The sequence below is a fragment of the Fulmarus glacialis genome, unplaced genomic scaffold, assembly GCF_000690835.1.
Source record: "Fulmarus glacialis isolate BGI_N327 unplaced genomic scaffold, ASM69083v1 scaffold5718, whole genome shotgun sequence".
NCBI lineage: Eukaryota > Metazoa > Chordata > Aves > Procellariiformes > Procellariidae > Fulmarus > Fulmarus glacialis.
In genome coordinates, this window is record NW_009226359.1 from 1 (window position 1) to 7,670 (window position 7,670).

Here is a 7,670-nt window from a genome sequence, read left to right on the forward strand (position 1 = left end):
GAGGGAAGGTGGTGTTTTCATTTGCCTTTTTTCTCACCCATGGATCTATTTTAATTGGCTATAAATTAAACTAATTTTCCTCAAGTCAAGTCTGTTCTGCCCGTGATGGTAATTGATGAGCGACTGCATTGTGTTTATGTGGCAAGTTTTTTGGTAGCAGGGGGGCTACAGGCGTGGCTTCTGAAGCTGCTAGAAGCTTCCCCCATGTCTGATAGAGCCAGTTCCAGCGGGCTACAAGACGGACTTGCCACTGGCCAAGGCTGAGCCCATCAGCAATGGTGGCAGCACCTCTGTGATAACATATTTAAGAAGGGAAAAGCATAGCAGCTGAGAGAGAAGAGAAAATGAGAGAGAAACAGCCCTGCAGACACCAAGGTCAGTGAAGAAGGAGGGGAGGAGGTGCTCCAGATGCCAGAGCAGAGATTCCCCTGCAGCCCGTGGTGAAGACCATGGTGAAGCAGGCTGTCCCCTGCAGCCCATGGAGGTCTATGGCGGAGCAGATATCCACCTGCAGCCCGTGCAGGACCCCACGCCGGAGCAGGGGGATGTTCACGGGGTCACTGCTTCCTTCAGAGGAGGACTGTCTCCTGTGGCTGGTATCCCTCGCTGGAGCAGGGGAAGAGGACAACGTATGATGAACTGACTGCAACCCCCATTCCCCATCCCCCTGCACCACTCAGGGGGAGGAGGTAGACAAGTCAGGAGTGAAGTTGAACCCAGGAAGAAGGGAGGGGTGGGGGGAAGGTGGTTTTAGATTTGTTCTTGTTTCTCATTATCCTACTTTGGTTTTGATTGGCAATAAATTAAATTTATTTCCCCCAGTCGAGTCTGTTTTGCCCAGTAATTGCTGGGTGATCTCCCTGTCCTCATCTCGACCCACGAGCCTTTTGTTGTATTTTTTCCCCTGTCCAGTTGAAGAAGGGGAGTGATAGAGCAACTTGGTGGGCACCTTGGCAGTCCGCCAAGGTCAGCCCACCACAGTGATCTCCCTGTCTTTATCTCAACACATGAGCTTAAGAGATCTGCTTTTTTTGGATAAATATATCAGCCCTGATTTGCAAATACGACCCTCATGGCAAAATTTTGAACTCTATTTGCTTCAAGACTGGCAACTTGTACTCGGGCAAGTAACTGTCTAAATCAAAGCTGTAAATCTTTTAAGGCTTGCTCTGTCCTAATCAAACTATAGTATATTATGGCTAGGTATTTAAAATTCTGACTATTGTTCTTTTGATCAGGAGGCCTGTCCTAAAATATCGCCGAGGCTTTTTAAATTTTAAAGCCTGTTACACAGAGCTAATAGGAACAATACATTCACAGAACTAATGCAGTGTTGTGTTCTGCCCACTAGATGTGAAATGCTGCAGGTGCTCAAAAGAAAGTAAATAATAAATTGCGGTTCACTGGATTTTTGTGATGTGTTTTTTTTAATACTAAGAAACTCTTTGAAAAATAAATGCCTGCATATAATTGAAAGTGTTGCCTGCTCTCTAGATGTACCTGCAGTAGAACAAAAGATCTGCAGGGATGATTAATAGGTAGCACTGTTTCTCAAGCATTATCTGTTTAACAGCATTCCCATTTACACAATCCTCCACTTGAATTAGCAGGACAGGGCATCATCAGTGAATGACAGTAATGGGTCTGGTGGTGGGGTAGCATAAGGAAGTCAACTCTTTCTTGCTAACGTATGCTGATCATCGGAACTTATTTATAATGAGCTCACTTACAGTCTGTGTTTGCATAAGAGAGAAGACAGAGGAGGGAGCACAGGCTTCATCTTTAGTATGTTTATTCATTACTAAATCAATTCTATTACTATATTAACAACGGCAATTATTTCAAAAACCGTTCATGTGGGTCAGTAAGGAGGTTTCAGCTAACCTCAGGCAACCAAATGAGGCTTCTAGCATAGGAGAAGAGTGCTCTCATGTTCCTCAGGCTAGCCAAGTCATACCTGGCAAACCTGTCTCTCCCTTTCTTCCATGGCTTTCTATCATCATAGCTGTCTATAAAGGAACCTCGAACAACCACAGTCCAGACCTAAGATCAGATTATATGGGTCCAAAATACCTGAAACACTTAAGCTTTGCTGTAAAGATGAGGGATTTACACTCCTTGACACTGTAAGTACCTTTGAAAAGCTTGCAGATTCTTACAGCATCCTTCCAGACTGCACTGAACAAAACTGTTGTAATGGTCGCAGGCCTGTTGGCTGAGGGAGAAAAAAAGACGTGTAAACATTTCTCTTTTACCATGACTGACTTGAGAAGAAAAAGTAACAATAAGAAAGCATGTAGTGTATTTTTAACCTCCTCTTTATGCATTTTTACAGAAGGGAAAGGAGGAAGGACCTCTCTAGTTTTAGGTTCGTCTCAACTACCTTCAGTTGGGTAAAAGCCGAGTAACTAGTCCAGTGTACTAGGTAATGAAGAATATAGGAAAATTTTGGGGAAGACTGATCCCGCTTTTCTTTTTTTTCCCCTGACATATATAAAATCAAATATAAAGCAAAAGAATGATGTTCTTGATGCCTAGATGTCATGTCCATCATCAAGAATGAGGATCTGGGGAACTACAGGCTGGCTGGCCTAATCTTGGTTTCCGAGTTGTTTATGGAGCAAATCCCCCCAGAAGCGCATTTCCATGCATGTGAAGGACAAGAAGGTAACTAGGAACAGCCAACATGAATTTACCAAAGGCAAATCATGCCTGACTAACCTGGTTGCCTTCTGTGGTGACTGGCATGGTAGACTTTGAAAGAGCGGTCAATGTCACATACTTTGACAAGAGTGGAAAACTTGCAGTCAATCTGGAGATACAAAGAGTGGTTGGATGGACTCCAAGGTGACTGGAAAACTAGGCTGTATTGAAAAAATAGCTGGACAGCTGGACTCCAAAGGTAGTGGTCACTGGTTTGAAGTTTTAGTGGCAGCCAGTTCCTCGCAGCATGCCTCAGGGACCTACACTGGAGCCGATACTGGACAATATGACAGAGTGATGTACACCTGTAGAGACCAGTTTGGGGCAGGGGAGGAAGGGGGATGGGGACACAGTTAATACATTGCAGGACACGGCTTCTGTTCAGGTAGACCTCTGTCACAGTGGCATTACTATGTTACAGAATCACAGAATGGTTGAGGTTGGAAGGGACCTCCTGAGGTCATCTTATCCACCCCACCCCCCCCACTCAAGCAGGGCCACCTAGAGCTCGTTGCCCCGGACCATGTTAATACAGAGAACTACAGTTTGAGACTTCTGTGTCAGTGTCCTGCTATTCTTGTTTCTACTTTTTTGTTGTTGTTTTCCCTCCCGATTGATTTTCTCGTGTCTTTTGAATGGCCTAGCAACATCAGGCATGTCCCGAGAGACAGTCATGCTTTAAAAATACACATCTTTTAAAAAAGCATTTTGAAAATTTATTTTAAAATGAAATAGTAACTTTGTTCCCGATACGTATTTTCTTGCAAACCAATGTTTTTCTGGGAAAATTTGAGTTTCTGAGGAATATTGAACCATGATAAATTTCAGGCTTGTTTTGGCTCTTCTTCTGTATAATGCAAAATGATCTACATGCATCACCTGTTCCTTAACACAACAGTGTCTGAAAGTTAGTGAATTCCTTAAATGTTAAGAACCACAGAATTATGAAGTCTTAGATTTCCATTAGCAGAAGCGCTGCATATTCTCTGTTTCCTAGTTAAAAGATTTCCTGCAGATATTCCAAGGGAGAGCTAATCTTATTTTAACAGCTCTGGATAGCTGGATAAGTACACTGGAGGTTTTTATTTTACTCTGTGTAGCATTTAATGGTTATTAGTGGGGGCTGGATACTAATATTTTAGACACTAGACTGAAATAGGAAATCTTTTACTTCCTATTGTTCTAAGTTTTTATGCATAGAAATTCAACTGCATTTTCTAGTCTCTAGACTTTCCTTCAGCCAATCCCGTTTAAACCTTTCCTTTAAGCAGTGACTTAACATTTATAACATAACCATAAATTCCCTCTTGTACAAGCCTTCTCAGCCAATATTCTAGTTAATCCTTAGATTTAAGATGCTTACAAACAAACAAAAACATGTAGCCATGTTTAACGGAAGGCTCTGGAAACAAACACTGAGTATGAAAACGTCCTGATAAATACATGTGCTAAGAAGGCTACGTCACAGAAACGTTTGGAGCAGAAGCAATCAATAGACTGCCTTCCTCTTCTGCTTACGACAAGCAGAGCATAAAACTTTTGCTGAAGAAAGGACAGAGACAAGGACAGACAGACAGCAGGTAACAAACATGATTACGTACACATCCTCTCACCTACTCCTACCTATTTGGAATAGGAAACCACATCTTCCACACACATTACTATGAGAGCTGTCTTCAGTGATTTTCTCCAAGTATCTATTTATTTCCAGACCCCATCAATTGCTGCTGTTTTCAAAGTATCAACAAAGCTGGATTTGGAACAGAAATATGAGTGGGATTCACCACGCTTCACTTCAGACATCTAAGGTTTAAACACCCAAATAAGTTTAAACACCCAGATTAGTCAGGGGAGAAGAGCCAGGTGCTTTCAGAGGATGAGTCACCTGATCTCAATGTACTTCTGTCTGAAAAAGATGAGTTACCCTTTGAGCTTGTTTCTCTTGGTTGACTGTAAAGGGAGCCTGGGCAAACAGTCAAGAGTTGGTCATCTCAGTTGTAGATACATAAATCAGAACTGAAAAATCCTGCATGTTTCTTTTCTTTAACAAAATTTAGAGACTTCTGTTAACTTAATAAGTAGATGCTGTTTTTCAAAAAGCATAATTTGCAAGTTAACTACAGCAATATACAAGATTTCTAAATGTTGCCTGCATGAGGAACAAGAGTTGTGTTGGTGTGTTAATATCAGTAAATATCGACTTAGCATCGCTTTCACTGTTTGTAAAAGCAGTACGACATGCATAATACATACATAATATATATACAGAAATGGAGAATTCATCCTTGTTAATAAAAGATATTTTGATCATCTCAATCCTCACAGATTACTCTAATAGCCTGCAAATCAAAAAAAGAAAAAAGCGCTTCCTTGTGATGGTTAGAATTATTATACAACAATCATGGATCCACAACTTTCAAGTTCAGACATGGTTATTAGATCATTCAATCTAGTCTGCTATGTATGAAAACCAACAGAAGCCCATTCTTCTGTATGTAGCTTGCTGCTGTGGTTAATCACTCTCATTTGAGCCTAATTTCTCATTTAAAACCGCAGGGCTTTTACACTCAGCATTAGTTCTTACTTTTTTTCACTATTAGATTAGAGTAATTTAGTACTTGTTATTTTCTCCCTGTGCAAGCAATTATAAACCATAATCAAGCTTTTTAAGTCTCTCACAGTAAGATACCATCTTTGTCCTTTGAATTATTCTTCTAAAGAGCCCTTACCAAATACGTTAGATTATGTACACTTGTGTCATGGTTTAACCCCAGCTGGCAACTCAGCCCCACCCAGCCGCTTGCTCACTCCCCCCAGGTGGGATGGGGGAGAGAATCGGAAGGGTAAAAGCGAGAAAACTCGTGGGTAGAGATAAAGACACTTTAATAGGGAAAGCAAAAGCTGTGCACGCAAGCAGAGCAAAACAAGGAATTCATTCACTGCTTCCCATCGGCAGGCAGGTGTTCAGCCATCTCCAGGAAAGCAGGGCTCCATCACATGTAACAGTTACTTGGGACGACAAACACCATCACTCCAAACGTCCCTCCCTTCCTTCTTCTTCCCCCAGCTTTATATGCTGAGCACGACGTCATATGGTATGGAATATCCCTTTGGTCAGTTGGGGTCAGCTGTCCCAGCTGTGTCCCCTCCCAACGTCTTGTGCACCCCCAGCCTCCTCGCTGGTGGGGTGGGGTGAGGAGCAGAAAAGGCCTTGACTGTGTGTAAGCACTGCTCAGCAGTAATGAAAACATCCTGTGTTATCAACACTGTTTTCAGCACAAATCCAAAACACAGCCCCATACTAGCTACTGTGAAGAAAAGTAACTGTACCCCAGCCAAAACCAGCACACCAGCTCAAAAATCCATGGATGAAGATGCTCTTGCTTCAGATAGTAACGGACTGCTACAGAATTACACTGCTAAACATACATTCATGGACTTTGGGCTTTTACTAAATCATTTTGCAATGTTCATATCACAATATAAATGCTTATTGTTTTAAAAATTCAGTAGACCCTTCAGGATAGTTAATTACAGGCTTGAAATCAAATGAGAAGACCAAGTATAAACTATGGTGAATACTGCCTACATGCATATTGGAAGTCATCTGACTAATGATGATGATCAGAATTACCCACACGTGAAAATTAACCTTATTCTGTTTAGTGTTAAGTTTCACTTTTTTACAGCACTTGAGTCTCTAACTTGAAATGGTTTGAATAGAAAACTCCCTCAGATATTTAAAATATTCCAGTGATGATTTTCTCATACAGCATATTAATAAGAAAAGTGTGTGTAGTTCTTTTCATTATTCACTTGAAGACTATGTTATTGTTACATCAGAAATAAAGTCCCTCTAAGATTGACAGAATTAAGGAAGTATAAGTCAAGAAAGCAGAGATGATCCACAGGCAGTTACTCCTCTTGAAAGAACTGCAGGATAAATGCATAAGGAATTGTGGTAAAGTTTTGTGGTATGTTTTACGGTGGCAGTCATGAGTCACGTTTACTTTTTTATTACACTCATTACAGATTTGAGAAAATGAAAATGGAAAAAATAATATAAGCATATGACACCAAAGAAAAGTGGATGGGGGTGGGGAAAATAGGTTGTTAAAAAGCAATCTAAAACTAAAAGCCATTTTGGATTTCAAATTCTGGAATGGAGGGGGAAAGCCTCCATATTCCAGAGCATATCTTCCCTGAGCTATCTTGGGAAGCCATGCAATAGCTACTAATCTTTAAAATATCTTTTTTTGGCATAGACTATTCCAACAATTATTCCCTGGAGTTCACTCTTGATTTACACGTATTTGTTGTTAGGAACTTGAAGTGATGCATCCTAGGCCAGAGGGGTAAGAGAAACATAGGTCACAGGCATGGTCTGTGATAACTACCTTTTTTTTCTACGCGTATCTAGTAGTCTGGCATTGGAATTCCTCACATAGTAGTAATAACTTCATTATTTTTGGTGATATCCTCCAAAGATATAAGCAGATAATTTTTTTAAATGCCACAATCAATACCCCTTTGAAAGGTCACTTTGTGTACTCCTGAATAATATTTATATGCATGTTGTGCTGGTTTTGGCTGGGGTAGACTTAATTTTCTTCGTAGTAGCTAGTACGGGGCTATGTTTTGGATTTGTGCTGAAAACAGTGTTGACAATTCAGGGATGTTTTTGTTACTGCTGAGCAGTGCTGACACACAGTCAAGGCCTTTTCTGCTCCTCACCCCACCCCACCAGCGAGGAGGCTGGGGGTGCACAAGACGTTGGGAGGGGACACAGCTGGGACAGCTGACCCCAACTGACCAAAGGGATATTCCATACCATATGACGTCATGCTCAGCATATAAGGCTGGGGGAAGAAGAAGGAAAGGGGGGACGTTCGGAGTGATGGCGTTTGTCTTCCCAAGTAACCGTTACGCGTGATGGAGCCCTGCTTTCCTGGAGATGGCTGAACACC